The 20,545-nt window shown below is 38.8% G+C and overlaps 1 pseudogene; it reads left to right on the top strand.

Annotated features, from left to right (window-relative positions):
- The first annotated feature begins 701 nt into the window (after nucleotides 1–701).
- On the top strand, nucleotides 702–20,042 carry LOC132515469 (flavin-containing monooxygenase 5-like; annotated as a pseudogene).
- The last annotated feature ends 503 nt before the right edge of the window (nucleotides 20,043–20,545 follow it).

Here is a 20,545-nt window from a genome sequence, read left to right as displayed (position 1 = left end):
ACCAAATGGAAGAGATGCACAGGGGGAAAGCACACTGAGCTTCCATGCCCTCTCAGGCACACCGCTCTCCCCTAATCTCTTCAGTTCACCATCCCAGGAGCTCCCTGAACCCCACACTTTTGGATTTTTATGGAGACTTTATGAAATAGGCATGAATGATTGATTAAATCACTGGGCACTGCTACTGATTCAACTTCCAGCCCCTGTTGCCTCCCCAGAGGTCAGGGGATAGGTAACTGAAAGTTACAACCCTCTAATTACAGGGTTTGCTCCATTGGTAACCAGCCCCCATCCTTATTTGCGTTCTAAAAGTCAGCATATTAACATAACAAAGGGCACTCTCAACAGTTAGGAAATTAGGAGAGTATTGGGAGCTCTGAGCCAGGAACTGTGGAGAAAGACCAAATATATATGAGAAATATATTTTGACCATCTGGATAACCAAATATATATTTCCTATAAATCACAATATTGCAGGCATTTAACTTATTTCTTTTTTATGTTATAAATAATGCTGTCATTCACATCCTTAAACATAAATCTTTGTCTACAATGCTGAATCTTTCTTTAAAAGGCTAGGTTGCAAGGGTTTCATATTCTTGTCACATTGCTGTCCAGAAATAATTGTACTAAGATCTCATTTCACCTCATTTTTGCTAACACTGAGTAATTGTCTTTTAAATTAGTAAAAACAAGGTAAAATGAGAACACATAGTGGACAGGATGTAAGTTAGTACAGTGTTTCCTGGAGAACAATGTGGCAAGTGTATGAAACCCTTCAAACTTCCCAAGGCTTTGAAATATATATAGTATTTAAAAGACTATTACTCAGATGGGCAGTTCTCACTTGGAGTCTTATGTCATGGCAATCAGGTGACAGCTGGGACTAGACATGTGCCATGACCCCTCTGCTCACATATTTAGAACGTCAGCTGGGATAACTAGACCTTCTGGGGGCTGGCTGCACATCTCTCTATCCCAAACATGCTCTTCATGTGGCTAGCTCAGGCTTCCTCACAGGATCGTGGTCTCAGGGTAGCTGGACTTCTTACGTGGCTGATGACTTCCACCAGAGCAAGTTTTCTAAGAGACCCAGACAGAAGCTGCAAGACTACCTATCACTTAGTCTTGGAAGCCATTCAGTATCATTCCAACTGCATGCTGTTAGTCAAAAGCAAGCCATGAAGACAACTTAGATTCAAGGGGAAGAGATTGCACGAGGGCACAAATACTGGGAGATGTGAAGGGTTGTGGGGAGGGGACTTTTTTTTAATTGGCATTTCTTTCAGAAAACTTTTTCTTTCAGAAACATTTCTTTCAGAAAACTTGTTTCAAATGTTTCAAATGTTTGTTTTTCAAATGTTTCAAAACTTTGTCAAATGTTTTATAAAATGCTGTTTATAAACCATGACCTTAATTCTCAAGCTGCTATGAATGCTTTTTATTTACTGCAGGAAGAATCTGAAGTAGAAAGGGCCAGTATTTACAAGTCAGTGATCACCAACACTTCTAAGGAGATGATGTGCTTCAGTGACTATCCCATCCCAGATCACTATCCTAACTTCATGCACAACTCCCAGGTCCTGGAGTATTTCAGGATGTATGCCAATGAATTTGACTTTCTAAAGTACATTCGATTTAAGGTAGGGAATTTCATGGGTATCTCTGTGTTCTGAGTTGTTTGTCAAGTAAATGAATAACTGGTCTTATTTACCAGTGCTTAGATTGGTTTGATATGCTCATGTATCTATCCTATCCAAACTCCACTCTGTGTCTTCCCTGTGTCTCAAAATATTCATGGAAAGGTCCCTCTTCTATGTATTTTGACTGCAGATCCAGGAAGCCACCTTCATTTCATTGCCTTCATTCTATATCATTTGATTACAATAAAACAATGAGGGGAACTGACAGGTATGGGAACTTTAAAACCTTCTGTTTCCACAACTTGCTGCTTAGCCCTTTTATACTTTCTGAAGTACTTTCCAGTGCATTATTTATGTGATCACAACAACCCAGTGAAGTAGGTATTGAAAAGTTATGAGGGAACAAATAAGTTAACTCTGGTGTAGAGGGAGGAACACTGAATTGGGAAGCAAAAACTTGAATTCTAGTCTTTGCTCTACCACTAATCAACTTGTGACTTCAGACAAGTAAGTTCCTCAATGCCAATGTGCCTTCAGTTTATTTGTAAAACAAGATGCCTGTACTAGATCACTTCACAGTTTCTTTCCTGCTGTAAAGTCTTCTGTGATATTCCTATCATTCTAAACCATGACCATAAAAGAATCAATACTCTGACAGCTGGCAAAAAGCCCAAATCTTCTACCTTCTGATCATTCTACTAAATCATGACTTTCTCTTTAACAACAAAATTAAAATGGCAGTATCCAGTGATGACTTCCAAAGTCAGTCATTTACAGCCTAGTGGTGCTTCTCTTCACTTCTTTAAATGCTTATTGAACAGGTTTGTTACCATACTAAGCACTGAAGACACAAAAACAAAAAATTAGTGATTTCACAGTCTAGTTAAGGAGACAGAAAAATGAAATTTAATTGTAAACATAATTATTAAAAATAAAGAGTTACAGAGTGATAAAGGCCACTGAAATCTATTCATTGCAGCTCAGAGGAGGGACACTTAACCCATCAGGGCATGAGGCATCAGGCACCAGGGAAATTTTCTTAGAGGAGATAATACCAAGCTAAATGTTGAAGGGTGAATATCTCCAAATGAAGAAAGAATAAAAGGATGATCCAGGCAGAAGCACCAGCCTGTGTAAAAGTAAGAACGTGATAGAGAAGAACAATAAATAGTATAGGATGGCTCGGGTATACAAGAGGGGTATCTCTATTAGTCAACCAAGACATTAGGGTCATAAACCCTAGAAGCACAGGAACAGATTCTTAATGTTTCCTTAAGCTGGGTAGAGTAACCCATATTTATTACTATTTTTTAAAGCTAAAAATTGTGCCACTGACTATCCCATCTCACACCTTCTTTCTTTATAGTTACTTGTAAAATGGGCATTTATGGGAGTCAGAGAGGTTTATTTACATAAAATATGAGTCACTGAGATGTTTTTCTACTCTATTAGGAAAGGGAGCCCTCTAGTTCAGTCACAAGTTTAAGGCCAGACAGTGAGAACAGGACTTGCGGTAAGAAGGCATCAGAGGGTCTCAGGATGTCTGGGGGTATGGGGGAGGAATAGGCATTTCGTGCATGGAGTGTCTCAGAAGCACAAGAGAAGCCCAAACTTTATTCAAGTATCACATTGCCCTAGGGTATGGTCCAGAGAACTAGTAATTTGCACTTCTCTAGAAGCAGAGGAGAGTGCAACATTAGTCTGCCAACTCTGTTTTATTTAGCTTGCCTCATGGAAGTTTTCTCACTCTGACCACAGCCCCAAACAAAAAAGTTCTGATTTGTGGAGTATGAAAATGAAATACCCCTGCATGAGGCCTGTTAGGCGGTATCAGCCCTTTGTTTACCCTCTGCAAGGAGAGTCCTGTCAGGGAAGATGTCCACTATATGGGCTGTGGTTATAGTGCCCTGTGGCTACCCCTTTACTTTTTAGACCACCGTGTGCAGTGTGAAGAAGCAGCCTGATTTCTCCACTTCAGGCCAATGGGAGGTGGTCACGGTATCTGAAGGAAAAAAGGAGGTGAATGTCTTCGATGGAGTTATGGTTTGCACTGGCCATCACACCAATGCTCACTTACCCTTGGAAAGCTTTCCTGGTAAGTAGCCTACAAGGAAGGAAGACACTTGGACTATGCCTGTGACCTGATCCCTAAAGAATGGGAGGATTGTTGTCTGAGTGATTCCTACCTTGGGATGAAATAAGGCTTATCCTAATTCTGCATATTCTCCTGAAAGATGTTGGGGTAACTTGTATTAATGCTATTTAGGAGGTAGAGATAACAATAATTTGGGGGACTAGAGGAAAAGTAGAAGGCTCTATATTTAGTTTCACAATGATTTTAGTTTTCCTAGGGATAATAAGAGTTGATCTGCATTAGGTTGAATGAAGGCTTTTTTAGCAATTGAAGTAACAAACAGAAATATCGAGTTTCTAAGGAAGAAAATAAAGAAAGCTTAAAGAAAGAGTTTGATTACAGTCTTTGGCCTGGATTTTCATTTTGAGGGGAAAAAACTACTCTATGCATACTCTAGAGTATGTAAAAACATATATACTCTCATTGGAATGGAAGTAGGTATTTAGAGAAGATGAAAAGAGGGGGTGGGGGATGGGCAAAATAGGTGAAGGGGATTAAGAGATACAAACTACCAGTTATAAAATAAATCAGTCACAGGGTTGTAATATACAGCACAAGGAATATAGTCAAAAGACTGTAACATTGTAATAACTTTGTATGTTGCATAATCTATAAAAATATCAAGTTCCTATGCTGTACATCTGAAACTGTTATAATATTATAAGTCAACTACACTTCAATTTAAAAAAATAGAGGATGAAAAGGCAAAAGAGAATGGAGGTTTTCTGAAGCAGTTTGGATTTGTGAGTCCACAGGTCCAAAATACTAACAGATCCTGAGTTAAGCAGACTACTTATGAAAAGGAAATCACAGGGTTCCACTCTGAGGTGATGGGAAAAGAAAACAGGCAAAAATATTCAGAAAGGCAACAGTGCACCTGAGTAAAAGGAGAACATACAGAGAATATATGCATAAACTCTACACACTGCAAAAAAAAATGAATGATTTAACAAATGATATCAGATAAACCATCACCCAGTAATTATTTTCCCTTCTCTTGCAGGAATTGAGAAGTTCTAAGTACAATACTTTCATAGTCGAGATTATAATAATCCAGAGAGTTTCACTGGAAAGAGAGTCATTATAATTGTCATTGGGAATTCTGGAAGCGATCTGGCTGTGGAAATTGGCCACACAGCCAAACAGGTTTTAATTAGTGAATTATTTACTTTGCTTCACCAAGGAAGCTGCAGGTGGACCCAACAGAGTGTATGGATACCTGCACACAGCCCATCAGTGCCAATGGCAAATGCAGGGCTTGGTTTCACTGCCTCAGTTGGCAACATTTTGATTGATGATGTGATGGAGCCAAGGTTACAAGTTAGATTCCCATCATTCACTTGGCCTCACACTAAGGAATTTGGTCATGATCACAAACTGTGCTCATAATCTCACTCAGCTGTCTCTTCAGAGTGTGCCTCTGGCTTTTAAGAAGACAAAGTGATTGCTGGGAGAGCTTGTTAGAATGCAGCATTCAGAGTGTGGATCACCTGTTGGCCAGTAGAAGTGATAATGCTCTTATCTGAAGGAAAGTGTACTCAGACATTGAAAGCTTTTCACTCCTAGGATGGTGGGGGAATTGTCTTCTTTACTCCCCAAATGGAAAACAGAAGCAATCTAATCCTCCTAAAGACAACAATCCCACTACAGGGCATATACCGTGAGAAAACCATAGTTCAAAAAGAGTCATGTACCACAATGTTCATTGCAGCACTATTTACAATAGCCAGGACATGGAAGCAACCTAGGTGTCTATCGACAGATGAATGGATAAAGAAGATGTGGCACATATATACAATGGAATATTACTCACCATAAAGAGAAATGAAATTGAGTCATTTGTAGTGAGGTGGATGGACCTAGGGTCTGTCATACAGAGTGAAGTAAGTCAGAAAGAGAAAAACAAATACCATATGCTAACTCATATATATGGAATCTAAAAAAAAAAAATGGTACTAATGAACCTAGTTGTAGGGCAGGAATAAAGATGTAGACATAGAGGATGTTGATGACACAGGGTGGGAGGGGGAAGCTGGGGCAAAGTGAGAGTAGCATCGACATATATACACTACCGAATGTAAAATAGATAGCTAGTGGGAAGCCGCCGCATAGCACAGGGAGATCAGCTCAGTGCTTTGTGACCACCTAGAGGGGTGGGATAGGGAGGATGGGAGGGAGACTCAAGAGGGAGGAGATATGGGGACATACGTATGCATATGGCTGATTCACTTTGGCGTTCAACAGAAACTAACACAGTATTGTGAAGCAATTATACTCCAATAAAGATCTATTAAAAAAAAAAAGAAAAAGGAGAAGACGTACCTGCTGCTGCTGTGTGTCTTCACCACCCAGCAATGTCTCCCATCACGGAATGGATACGTCCTCCTGCAGAAATGTACAATCCAGTGAGCTACAGTGGTACACTTGGTTGAATGCAACCTTGAACAAACTGACTAGTTTAGTAAAAGAAATCTACCCAGGAGCTAGAAAGGGTACATAGATAAATTCTGTGATTCTTTTATGGCACTTAAAACATTCAGCTATCAAATAAGAAGACTGGCAGTACCATGTCTAGAAGAAAGAAGACTGATGATTCTGTAACCCTGCAGTCTAATGAGTTCCCTGTAGGAGATCACTTTGACATAACAATCACTCTAAATGGGGCACTGCCTCCTTCTGGCTACATGATGCCCTATTAAATTTTATTTACAGTTTCTTGAGAAAAAAAGAAGCAATGTTTAATCTTCTTTAGTTTATATTTTTATGGATATATGTTATTAATATGTTTCCAAAATTGTATGAAGTTCCTAGAAATTTTTCAATGTCTTTGGTGTCCATGATATGTCCTGTTATAATGTAATTAGTCATAATTCCAGTTATTATCTTAAAATGTTATGTGACTGAAACAATCAAATTTCCTAGTCAATTGCATTAAAGTGAACTCTCATCAGGTCTTTAATCCTAAAAAAAAAAAAGACAACATGGATATCAGTATGAAAAGCAACCACCACACTGTAGCACATACAAGCAGCTCTCTCCAGCCTTTGCATACAATTAGGTAACAGAATAACATTCATTCTAAAGCAGTTTCGAATAACATTCACTCTAAAGCAGTTTCTATATCCTTGCGTTTTTTGGTTTGTATTATTTTTTGTATGATAGATTTTGAACTGGGAAGGAAGTATCTTCATTATAAATTCCTAGAAAAAGACATTATTAAAAAAAAGACATTATTGATATATTTTGTTATTCATATATTTATTGAATCACAACTTTATTGGCAATACATAAATGCCTGGTTGTTCTTCAGTAACTTTAATTAAGCTGTGATTCTCCACAAATTGTTTTTAAATTATTTTTAAAAATAGAAGTTTAATGCCACAACTTTGTTAAATGAACTTTACCCACAAACTCCATTCAGTAACACTTCCTCTCAGTCTATCCCCATTGATCACCACAAAACTGATTTCATATATTACTCCACAAATTAATTCAACAAGCATTTATTAGGAAATAGGTATATAAACAATAAAGGGTATGGGTGCTATGATAAAAGAATGTACAAGGTATGTGGTGGGGACCGAAGGCATGAGCTTTCTTTAATACCATTGGCTTGTTAAATGGTCAGCTGTAGAGGAGCTGGGCCTTACAAGCACTGAGGAATTGTAAATTGCCAAAGAACAAGGCAGCAAGAGCCGGTGTAGGTAAGGTGGTTGTGTCTGAAAAAGCTTTGTGACGTATGTATTTTTGTCACTATTTTATACACAGAGAACTTTTTAATTAAAGCTCTGAGCATTTACATTACTCATAACTTATATGTTAAAAGTTATATAGAGTGCACAAAAAGCCATTGATTCCTAAGACCACACAGGCTCTTTCAACGATGACACGTAAAAGTGCTTAATTATGGTAGAGTTTAAGGTCACCGTCGGTGAGAATATATGTATGAAGTACATGATTAGCCCTCTATAGACAGGTCACATTTTAACACGAAGTGTGAAGACAAAACACCATAAAACAATGTACTTATATAGCTTACAACCCGCGAAACTATCTCCAGAGAGTTTTATAATATAAAGTAATGCTTTTGCCAGGTAGTTGAATACCAAACTTTTTATCAGCTCTGAATGTGGACTTTAGCCAGCAGATAACAGAAAGACGGACCAGCTCCCTTTGTGCTACTTGCAATCTTCAGTTTTTCCCTTAAATAATCGATGAAACATTACTTAAGCACAGGCTTTGGAGTCAGTAAGACTTAGGTAGGAAATTCAGCTCTACCACTTAGTGCTATATGACCTCAGGCAAGTTATTCATCCTCTCCATTCTTCTCACCCTTATAAAGGACATAACAATACCTACCTCAAGAGTTTGTTGTATTGATTAAATAAAAATATAGATAAAGGACCTAGTACAGCAATTTACAGGTTACAATTCTCAATAAAAGGAAGTGATGCTGATGATAGGTTGGTGACTAAAGGATGTATATGCTCTACCTCCCACCTTGGAGAAAACACATTTGGAAAGATAAAAAATAAGAATATATAATGTTAAATGTCAATATAAATAATTTTTTGTAATAATGTAAACAATGTCAAAGGCAAAATAAAGACTGAAGGTTTTGGATTAGTGATGTCCAGTTGCTTTCAGCTTTACTGTTCCATGATTTTAAATGAGTTGGACAGGTGACAAGTGCTAGAGAAGTTCAGAAGGTGGAGAGAAAATTATCAGCCAGAACAGTCAGTGGTATCTTCATGGAGGAGGCAGACTTGATCTGGATCTGAAAAATGAATAGGCTTTGGAGAATTAAGCTTTTCAGGGAGGCATAATGACATTAAACAGAAATGCACTGGTAGTTCAGAGCAAGACATAGTCTTGGTCAGTGACTACACCAATTTAATTGTAAGCTTAGTGTTTGAAAAGAAAATGGCAGGAAATTTAAAAATATATATATTACCAGGGAATGAAAAGCCAGACTAATGAGTTTGAACTTCATCTTGAAGAAAGTGGGTTCCCATTCCTTCAGAGAAATGAGTCAGAGAATGGCAAAAACAAACATTTTTTTCCCCCATGCCTCAGGTTTTCCTCAGCACCAGAAGAGGGGCTTGGATCTTCAATCGTGTCGGAGATTATGGATATCCTTTTGATGTGTTGTTGACTTCTCGATTTCAATATTTTATGAGGAAGATTTGTGGTCAATCATTAGCAAATATATTTTTGGAAAAAAAGATGAACCAAAGGTTTGATCATGAACTGTTTGGCCTGAAGCCTAAACACAGGTATGTTCCCAGGCTGGGAGGTGGGCAGTAACAGCCAAGGCAAAGAATAAGGACTGTTCACATAGACTAATAGTAGGATTACCTCTATGTTTACATTAAGCAAGTCCACAGAATCTGAGATTAGATTTCTACCTTTCCCCCACAGAATTCCAAGATCTACTGGTCTATAATTTTCAGGCTATAATTCTCCTTGGCATTAACCATTTTATCGTTCCCTGAGGTACCAGCTCCTTTTACATGATGCCCAATAGCAACAACAAAATGGTTCATTCATTCATCCAACAAACAACTGAGCATCTGTCATGAGCCAAGCATTATACTGGCATGAGAATACTGAGACTAAAGACCTAATAGTAATACTAATAGTAATACTAATAGTAATAATAACACCCTACCTTTTTGAGGACTTAATATAAGACAAGCACGGTGCTAAATGTTACACGTGTTATCTCATTTAATCCTCACAGCAGCCCTATAGGTTGGTACTATTTTGATCTCCATTTTGCAAATATAAAAATTGACACTTAGAGAACCTAATTTGCCCAAGATCACACAAGTAATAAATGACAGACTGGAGAAATGGATATTTCCTTTAATACTCTAACAAGAAGATAGACAGGGCTTCCCTGGTGGCGCAGTGGTTGCGAGTAGGCCTGCCGATGCAGGGGACACGGGTTCGTGTCCCGGTCTGGGAAGATCCCACATGCCGCGGAGGGGCTAGGCCTGTGAGCCATGGCCACTGGGCCTGCACGTCCGGAGCCTGTGCACCGCAACGGGAGAGGCCAAAACAGTGAGAGGCCCGCGTACCGCAAAAAAAATAATAAAGAAAATTAAAAGAAAATTTTAAAAAAAGAAGACAGAGAATAGAATATGATAAAGAAATGCATGGAGTCCTACGAGAGTTTCAAGGATAGGAGTCTTCACAGAGCCTACAAGGTAGACTGTGATAGCATTTCCAGAGGCTGATTTTAAATGCTGTTTTCTCTTTCAACTTTTATTTTATTTTATTCTTATTAAATTATGTATTTATTTTTGGCTGTGTTGGGTCTTCATTGCTGCGCATGAGCTTTCTCTAGCTGCGGCGAGCGGGGGCTACTTTTCGTTTCGGTGCGCGGGCTTCTCATTGCAGTGGCTTCTTGTTGCGGAGCACAGGTGTAGGCACGCAGGCTTTGGTAGTTGCAGCACGTGGGCTCAGTAGTTGTGGCTGGAGGGCTCCAGAGTGCAGGCTCAGTAGCTGTGGCACACGGGTTTTGTTGCTCTGCGGCATGTGGGATCTTCCCGGGCTCGAACCCACATGCCCGTGTCCCTGCACCACTGGGGATGTCCAATGTTTAGATTTACTTCCTATAAAATAGTGAGTGCAATAAGCACCCATATACCCTTCACTTAGATTCACCTATTATTCACAGTTTACTATATTTGCTTTCTCTCTCTCCCTCTCTCTGGAGATAGATAGATCCATACATATATAGCATCCATATATACATACATGTATTCATACATTTTGTTTTCTGAACCAGTCAAGAGTAAGTTGCAGCCAATAAGACACTTTACCCTACATTCTTTAGCATATATTGCCTAAAAGGGCATTCTTTACATAAACATAATTATCACACTTAGTAAATTTAACATTGATAAAAATACCATTATCTAATATACTGCATATTCAAATTTCCCAAATTGTTTCAATAATATTTGTAGCTTTTCTTTATTTTTGGCCATGCCGTGTGGCTTAAAGTGTGGAGTCCTAACCACTGGACTGCCACGGAATTCCCTGTGGCTTTTTAAATTTTAAATCCAGGATTCTGTCAGGTATTACACCATTGCATTTAGTTGTCATACCTCTTTAATCTCTCAATATGAAATAATTCTCTATTTTTTTGACATGGATTTTCGTTTATTTGAAAATTGAAGCCATTTATTTTGCAAAAGTCTCTAAATTTTGACTTTCATAGCTGTTCTTCCTCTATTATATTTAGGTTAAACAGTTTTGGTGTGAATTCTCATAGGTTATGTTGTGCCTTCTTGGTGGATCACATCAGGAGCTGTGTGATAGCAGCTCATTGCATATTAATGATGTAAAATTCGATCACTTGGATTAGGTGGTATCTACTAGGTTTCTTTACTGTAAAGATATATTTTCCTTTGAAATTAATCAGTGGGGTGATATTTTGAGACTGTGTCTGCCAACAAGCTTTCAGGCATTTATTTCACCCAATTATGCAAACTGTAGCATCCATAACTTTGGTGATCACAAAATATATTGAGGTTATATGGAATAATACAGCAAACCAGTAATACTGTTTAAACATATCTTGTTCCTAAGAAGAGGCCAGCTCTGTCTGAACATGATGGGCTGAGGATTCTCAGAGCTGTTAACACAGGGTCCAGGATTCACACTGCTTTTAGAAAGGTCCAAGATTCTGCACCTTATCCTATGCTATTTGTAGGAAATACTATTTACCATGCCCAGAGGAGCTCAAGAGAGTTCATAAAAAAACATTTTGAAATAAATCCTAAAATCCTAGGCTGTGTGACCTTGGGCAAGCCACTTAACTTCTTCAGGCCTCAGTTTCCTCATCTATAAAACCTGGATAATGACAACTGTCCTGTTTCCTTCGTTGGGTTTGCGTGAGACTCAAATACGTTAATGTACGTAAAGTCAATTTATAACTGTAAGTCACTATACACATGCAATTTATTATACCTTTTGGAAAATGATGGTCCAAGCCTGGCTCTTGGGCCTTTGAAGCGGAAAAGAGACTCAACAGAATGCTGATAGTCCAGTTCTGCAGATTTCTTGATATATGGGTAGAAGCTACTAGACTGTGGACTTATCATATCACTGAGAGCTTTATTAGGCCTTGAGAAACCATGCACGTACTCTTCAAATAAAACAATCCTTCCCTCACTTCTCCAACAGCTTCTCTTTCAATGCCATCCAGGGTCAAACTTTTACTCTGAGATCCTTACCTTTATCAAGCTGGTATACATTAGACCTTTCCCAAATTTCATGAATAAAGGGAGACTATTGGCATATTGATTAACCACCTCAATCAAAGGAGAATTTTACTTACATGGTAATGATCTCTCTCTCTCATGATCTCTCTCGTTTTTCCTTCTTTATCATCTTTCACAGAGCTCTGAGTCAGCAACCAACCATAAATGATGATCTGCCAAATTGTATAATTTCTGGCTTGGTGAACGTGAAAACAAACGTGAAGGAATTCACAGAGACAGTGGCCATATTTGAGGATGGCTCCAGGGAGGATGACATCGCTGCTGTTATCTTTGCTACAGGCTATAGCTTTGCCTTTCCCTTTGTTTGTTTTTTGTTTTGGCTGCATTGGGTTTCTGTTGCTGCGCAAGGGCCTTCTCTAGTTGCGAAGAGTGGGGGCTACTCTTTGTAGCTGTACACGGGCTTCTCATTGCGGTGGCTCCTCTTGCTGTGGAGCATGGGCTCTAGGCGCATGGGTTTCAGTACCTGTGGCTCTTGGGCTCTAGACCGCAGGCTCAGTAGTTGTGGTACATGGGGTTAGTGTCTCTGTGGCCTGTGGGATCTTCCCAGACCAGGGATTGAACCCGTGTCCCCTGCACTGGCAGGCCGATTTTCAACTGCTGCGCCACCAGGGAAGTCCTGCCTTTCCTTTTCCTGAAGATTCTGTCAAAGTAGTCAAAAACAAGATATCCCTGTATAAAAAGGTCTTCCCTCCTAACCTGAAAAGCCAACTCTTGCAATCATAGGCTTGATCCGGCCCTTGGGTGCCATTATGCCCGTTTCAGAGCTCCACGGACACTGGTCACTCAAGTATTTAAAGGTAAGTGACCATGCAAGATGACTACCGAATTTCTTAGTGGTTTGTTTAATTATGTTTATGTTCTTGCTTATAAATAGCTGAGACAGCATGTATAATTGTAACAGTGCCTGGCACAAAATTAGTGCTCAAAAATTAATTTTTGAGGGAATATAAAGTAGTAATTTATAACCACGGACATACAGCAGAATCTACTAGGATGGTTTCCCAAAATGGGTGTGCTTTGCCTTATGCTGTTTATTTAATAAGTCTTGGGTGGGGCAGACATAAGAGCCCCACACTTGAGAAAATGTTCCCCAGGTGATTCCAATGTGCACTCCAGTTTAAAATCCACGCATCTAGTTTTGAGACAACTAATATATATTTGTGAAGCAAAAGAATTTAATCTTCTTTCATTATAGTTAGAGAAAGTCAAATATAGAAGTGCTGTGATTTGATTTAAGCCAAAAATTAAGACCTGGTTAAAGACTAGTCCAGAATGTAGAAAATATAGCCATTTGAATTCTCACTTTCCTCTCTTTATATTCCCTCTTTCAGAAAGTTTTGGTTAGGAGAATGTGAGAAAAAATTTGGGGGTTTGAAATAGTAGGCTCAATATGAATCAAAAGAATGATGTGGCTTCCAAAATACTTAACTATATCTGGCATTATTAAAAAAACATAATGTCCTGGAATTTACAACTGTTCTTCCTTGAACTGGTCAGACCACACCCAAAGATATTTTAAAAGTAAAACTGGCGTACATTAAAAGGAGAGAGACAAGAATGGTAAAGGGATTTGAAAATGTGCCATTTGAAGTACAACTAAAGGAGCTGGAGAGGTGTGGCTGGAGAGGATAAGATTTAGGGAAGATAGGGAAGTTCCCTTCAGGTATCTGAAGAGATGCCCCAAAGCAGAAGGTTTTATTTCCTTAGTATCACTTCAAAGGGTTGAACTAGAAACAAGGAGTGAAACTTTGAGGGTTTGCACAATATCAGCTTAACATTACAAATAAACTTTTGCCAGGCCAATAGGAAGTAGATTCAAGCCTCAGAATAGGGAGAAATCAGATGACTTTTAAGGTCCCTTCTAATAAAGAAGTTCTTTGATTCTATGATTGTTATAATAAAATTTGCTACCATTACTAATGTTTAATTAAAACCATTCAAAGTGCTTGTTGAAATTACAGCATCTTCTTCCCTAGTAAAGATCATCATCGTAGCAGAGAAAAAATAAGCAATGGTGTTAGAGCTGATAGGTAAAAAACTTTACCAAATTTCCTCAAAGTTCTTTCATTTCTTAATTCCTTTTAATTCTATCCAGTAGATCATGTACTCCTTGAGCACTGGACCAGCAATCCAATGCAAGTAAACCATTAAGTTGGCTTAATTCCAGTCATATAAATTGGATCTTTTAATTGGGTCAATTAAATAAGAGGAAAAAGTTGCATTAAAATAGGCCACAGCATCTTAGTACACTTAGAACAACTGAGACTCTTTTCCAGGACCAAATGAACCATTGAGAGGATTAAGAAAAATGAGTATTTGGAAGATTCTGCATCATGGCCACAGGATTAGGGAATCTTAGGGGAAATACACAAAAAGCCCAGTTTCCTCTGCTAGCAAAGCTGACTGCTAATTCCTCCAGCTTCTTCTAACACTTGGAAGGAAGGAATCATCAGAGAATCCCTATAACTTTATCAAACTTCCAATAGGAACCCTGAGTTTTTTGTTCTACCCATAGCCCTACTGACTGCCTACCAAATCCTTGCCTTTATCATCTCTGAATTCTACCTTCACTGTGCCAATTTTAAGACCTTACTTAGAATCAGCTAGTTTCTCCCATTCTTTTACACCTGCCCAACTCAGCCTGTCCTCTTCCCTGGCCTGTCCTTTCCCTACCAAGCCCCATTTCCCTTCTTCCTGTGTTCTCTAGAATTACTATTATCTTGTCAAGAAAATATTCCACCCTTTTATAGAACACTGAACCCACTTGCTTGCCTTGACAGAAATCTAGTTTTCTTTTGTCGCATTTGTAGCCCTCTCAAGAGCCCTTGCAAGTGTTCCGCTTTCATTTAGTAACTTTCTTCCCTTGCAAACCTTGCAAACCGTATGAAATGATACCAATTCTCTGGATCACAAAGAAGCATTATGTCATAGCATGGCATTCACGTTCCTCCAAAAATTGGATACAGGCTGCTTTTCAGGCCCATCTTTTGCAGGTCTTTACCATCCATCCTACAATCTTCTAGATGCACTGAATGACTTACCCACTATGCAGCAAACACAGCAGGTACTCTTATACCCTGTGCCTTTGCTTCTGGTGTTCTCTCTGCCTGGTATGCCTTCTCTTTACTCGTTATTTGTGTGGGAAAAGCCTGTTTATTTCCTCCCTCTCTTTGTAGTATATTGAAAGCTCTTTAAATAAAAGAATCATGTTTATTTGCCTTTGTCTTCCAAGACTAGACCAGTGCCTAGCACATGGGAGGTAGCTAATACATCTCTATTCAGTGACTACAAGTTTAGTTTTGAAGGTTTTCTAAACTCTACAGTAGAAAGTTCTTATCTGAGGATCTCATCTTATAGACTACCTTCTCAATTTCCAGTCATGGTAAAGGCTGGACTGGACTGAAAGAGCAGAATGGCAGCCACACCTCCTTCTCTTGTAACATTATCTTTACATTAAACGTGCAGAGACTAGTCAGGATTACATAAATAAAATCTGTCTTAGGCCTGAGAGCCGACTGAAAGACTTAGTTACACAGAGTTATAATTCAGGCTCACTCCGTTTGAACCTTGTCTTGCAACCCTTAGGAAATTCTCTGAACTTCAGTTCCACACTGTTCTTCAACAACATTCTTCAGTTAACATTTACTGACCTCTTAGTATAAGCCAGACCCTCTGCTAGGTGCTGGAGATGCAAATATGACCAAACAGAAAATTCCTATCTTTACGGAACTCAGAGTCAAGCAAGGAAGACAGACAAGTAAACAGACATTTAATGTGTTCATTCATCCAGCAGGTATTTACTATATCCTAAACAAGGGTCCAATAACAATGTAGAGGAGCTGGCTATGGGAGCAGGAAGGAATAAGTACCCAATTCTCCCTACAAGTGCAAATACACTGTAAAGGAAAGTTAGAGTTTACTAAAAGGACAAGGACATTTTGACCATAACAGAGAAGAGAAGAATTTGTGATATTTATGCAAAGTTAGAGAAAAATGACTGAATAAACCAAGTCCTAAAAACTACAAGGAGTTCAGAATTCTGGAAAACAAAGTATTACAGGAATTAAAGAAAATGAAGCTGGAGATATTTATAGAGGCAAAGCCAAGAAAAATCCTTAGGTGCCATGCAAGAAGTTTACATTCAGTGTAGGCAATAGAGAACATTTGAAGGTTTTCAAGTGGGAGAGGGGGAGTCAGATCAGATCTGTAATTCAGAAGATGTGTTACAGGGGAGTGAAATGGGAAATAGGTCAGTTTCGAGCCTGTGATAAAAGTCCAAGTAAGACATGATGAGGGCTTTAAACTAAGGTAAAGTAAATGAATATGGGGAGACAAATTTGAATGAAATTTCACTGGTGAATTTGAAAGGATTTGGATGGAATGTAGGTTGGAGATGAAAGCGAGAAAAGAATCTGCTCAGGTGCTATGGCCATTGATTTAAACTGGTAATGTAAGAGAAGGAGCTGGCCTTCCCTGGTGGCGCAGTGGTTGAGAGTCCGCCTGCCGATGCAGGGGACGCGGGTTCGTGCCCCGGTCCAGGAAGATCCCACATGCCGCGGAGCGGCTGGGCCCGTGAGCCAGGGCCGCAGACCCTGCGTCCGAAGCCTGTGCTCCGCAACGGGAGAGGCCACAGCAGTGAGAGCTCCCCGTACCGCAAAAAAAAAAAAAAAGAGAAGGAGCAAGATAGGAAGGAGGATACTCCTAGTTTCAGGGCAGGAATAAAGATGTAGACATAGAGAATGGACTTGAGTACACCCAGTGGGAGGGGGAAGCTGGGGCGAAGTGAGAGTAACATTGACATATATACACTACCGAATGTTAAACAGATAGCTAGTGGGAAGCAGCAGCATATCACAGGGAGACCAGCTCCGCGCTTTGTGACCACCTAGAGGGATGGGATAGGGAGGATGGGAGGGAGGCTCAAGACGGAGGGGATATGGGGACATACTTATGCATATGGCTGATTCACTTTTGTGTACAACAGAAACTAACACAGTATTGTGAAGCAATTATACTCCAATAAAGATCTATTAAAAATAAATAAATGAAAGTATCTTCTAAAAAAAAAAAAGACATGTTCTCTGAACGAGGAAACAGTTCAACAAACAGTACCAATGAATTAATAAAGAATTGCACCACTGGATAACGTACACATTTTTATACATTCCTATCTATCTACCTATCTAATTTATAGTGATTTTTTGTTTGTTTGGTTGGGGTTTTTTTGATGAATTGGCTGCCTCTCACAGGCAGGAAATGGACCTCTTCCTCCATAATGTTTTTAGTTAAGAGAAGTAAAAGTTATGGTTGTACTATGAGAAATAATTTGCAAATCAACTCTCAAAATGCGTTTCATGAGCCTCTTAAGACCTGTGATTAACCTCGAATGAAGCATTTCAGTGATTTCTCATTGACTTATGAACATACATAGTAATTCCCAAGGCTAAAATGAAAAGAACACATGGCAAAGCACAGAAGGCTATTTCTTGAGTGTTGAATTTCTGAGTCTCATGTTTTAAGAGGGACACACCAGGATAGTTACTAGAGTGTGCCCAGAGAAGTGTAACCACGTGGCAGAGAATGTGAAACCTGTTATATGGGGGACTAGTACTATTAAGGCTTTAAGGCTAATAATGGGAAGACTTAAAGAAGTTATGACAGTTGTTCTCAAGTGGTTCAAACGCTGTCATTTGTTAACACTAGACTCCTTGGCTCCAGAAGGCAGAGCTAAGTCCACTGGTGCCAGTTGCATGGAGCCAGGTTCTGGGGTCAATGAAAAGAATAATGTTCCAGCAAGTAGAGCAGCCAAACAATTAAATCATCTCCTCAGGTGATGAGATCCCCATCACCAGAGATATTTAAGGAGGAATGAGATAACCACTTGAGAGTACTTGTAGAGCGGACTGTATTAGGTAAGATATATTCCCATTCTAAAATTACACGTTCCAGAATTTTGTGGAGTAACACTTTAGAGTTGGGTGCGGCTAAAGTTTTCTACATGGCATAGTGCCTGTAAATCCGGGCATAAAGCTAATCATTTAAATTGAGAGTTGTCTATGTCAACCTAAATACTATTCTACCTTTGTCTAGCCATGTTCTTGGTGTTAAATTCCTGCTACTGGAACTGTTCATTGGTGCTTAAATTTATCTGTTAAGATTGGGTATTATGAGTTGCCCTTGACCTTACCCCTCACTCTCAGTAAATAAAAAATTTAGAAGGTAAGGCTTATCTTCCATGGAACTGTAGGCATACAACAGGACTGAGAGTTTACTTTTACTTCCTTCTCCCTGTGGTATAAAGCCTCTTTGTTAATAAGAGTACAAGTACAGGTGTGTTTCCCATATTCCTCCCGCCCTTTTACTTTGTACCTCATTTTCCATATACTTTTAAGGCCATTTATCATTTCCTCATGTCCATATTTCATTTCCCAATTGAAAGACTATGTTAGGGAGGAGGCAGCTTTTGGTTGGAAAGCAGATTAGGAGAAATATCTTACAAAGACAAAGTAGAAAAGAGTAAGCTACTGAGGTTAATATTATTATATTCTGGTGGTGGGAGGGTAAGGTGATCAAGCGAAGCTGTAACCTCCTTGGTACAGAAAACTAGCCTGTATTCCTTTGAATTTTCCATAGCATGGTAATTGTTAATAGGGTTAGTGTTCATAATGAGGTAATTTTAATTTTACACTTAAAATTTTGATTTTTCTCTTTAGGGATAAAGACATTGCCCTCACAAAATGAAATGATAAAAGAAATAGCTAAGGCTCGAGAGGATATGGCCAAAAGGTAAGAATTCTCCTAGGAAGATAGGTGGTTATTTTTTCCCACTTCTTAATAAGAGCAATGTTGTATTTATTGTCCTCATGTCTGTTTAAGGATTTAGAGTATATTTTGAAGGAAAAGGAAATAATAGTTTGTGACAATAGAATAGAGAAATACCACCAAGTGGTTTGAATATGGATGGGAAAGGAGAGAAAAGCTTAAGAAAATTCTATGTTTAGGGCCTAAAAGAAAAGTCAAGTAGGAAAAAGCACATGGAGAGAAAACCAGGCATATTATTTTGGCAAGGATTACTTGAAGGGCTATTAGAGCTGCCAGAGAAAGGAAAGGCAGTGATGAATTAATGAGAGGTAGATATGGTTAAATTACAAATCTGTAGGTAGATTTACAAATCTGCAGAGGCCACTTTGCTGGCTGTCATGTGACAGCATACCCCGGTCACATTGGCTCTTGGTATGAGTAATCTATAGAATCTGGGAAGGTGGTACCATCAGCCAGTATTTTAGTGCTTGGGTGGACACATTCAGCAATCTGAATTTCAGAACTTGTGCTTATTCACTTGGTGATCTTTATTTGAACAAAGTTGATGTTGACGAAGTTCCTAAATTTTTGTGGAAAAGTCAGAGGCACAATCATCCCACGCCCAAAGACGTGGTTTTCTTCAATTGATTATACCAGCATAACTCTCCCTTCTGCAAGGAGGAGAAAGCACTTTTTTATTTAACCCTGATACCCTTTCTAGGTGCTCTCCTATTTTCCTCCTTCCTTTCACTGCCAAACTTCTACAATATATAATCTACATTATATATATTGACTTGTAATCCTTTCCTCTTTGTTCTCAGCTTATCTATTTCTTCCACATCCTTCAACGACTTATCATAGCTCTATTTTAACTACCCTCTTCTACATTTTTATTTAGCAGTCAAAACCACATGATTTACCAAAAGTCTTACATTTTTCTCTGTTTCATATGCATCTATCTTATCTAGTCCAGTGGATTATAAGGCCCTTAAGGATACAGACAGTGTCTTTCTTCTCTATTTTCTGCAGCTCCTAGCCCAATATTGAGCCAAAAGCAGATACTCAGAAAGCATTGATTGATTGACTGAATTCTTAATAGGCCAGGGTTTCCCTCTTCTCTGTTTCAGGTATGTGGACAGTGAACCACATAACATTCAGGGAGACTAATTCAAAGATGTCAGTTACGTAATAAATTAGGATTGATGATAACTAAATATAGGGGGTATTCTGCTTATAACAGTTCTTCTTATGTCAGACATTGTAGTTATGAAAAACAAAGCAAATAAAATGAAAACCAGGGACTCCAGTTGACGTCCAAGTGCTGCTGTTGATTCTGTTTTCTCACTCATAGAACTTTTGCTCTGTTCTTGTCTTTCCAAGAAGTAAACTAAGTGTTAGTTGTTGGGCACACTGAATTTCATGAAGAGAGCTACTGGATGTACCGGCCAAGTGTGTTCATAAATAAGCTACGGTGTAATACAGTTTGGGATTGCTGCCTATTGCTTAACCAAAGAATAAATTTGAACATCTGAAAGAACAACATTAGAAATTTTTATCTTTCCCAAGGTACAATAAATACGAGAACCAGAAATGTGAGAATGACAACTTCCTCTTAATCATATAACTATTTGTACAATTCCCTGCTATTTTGCCTAATTACACCTGTGGAA

The sequence above is a fragment of the Lagenorhynchus albirostris genome, chromosome 2, assembly GCF_949774975.1.
Source record: "Lagenorhynchus albirostris chromosome 2, mLagAlb1.1, whole genome shotgun sequence".
NCBI classification, from domain to species: Eukaryota; Metazoa; Chordata; class Mammalia; order Artiodactyla; family Delphinidae; genus Lagenorhynchus; species Lagenorhynchus albirostris.
The sequence above is the reverse complement of the archived record's forward strand: the minus strand, read 5'-3'. Positions and strand labels throughout refer to the sequence as shown.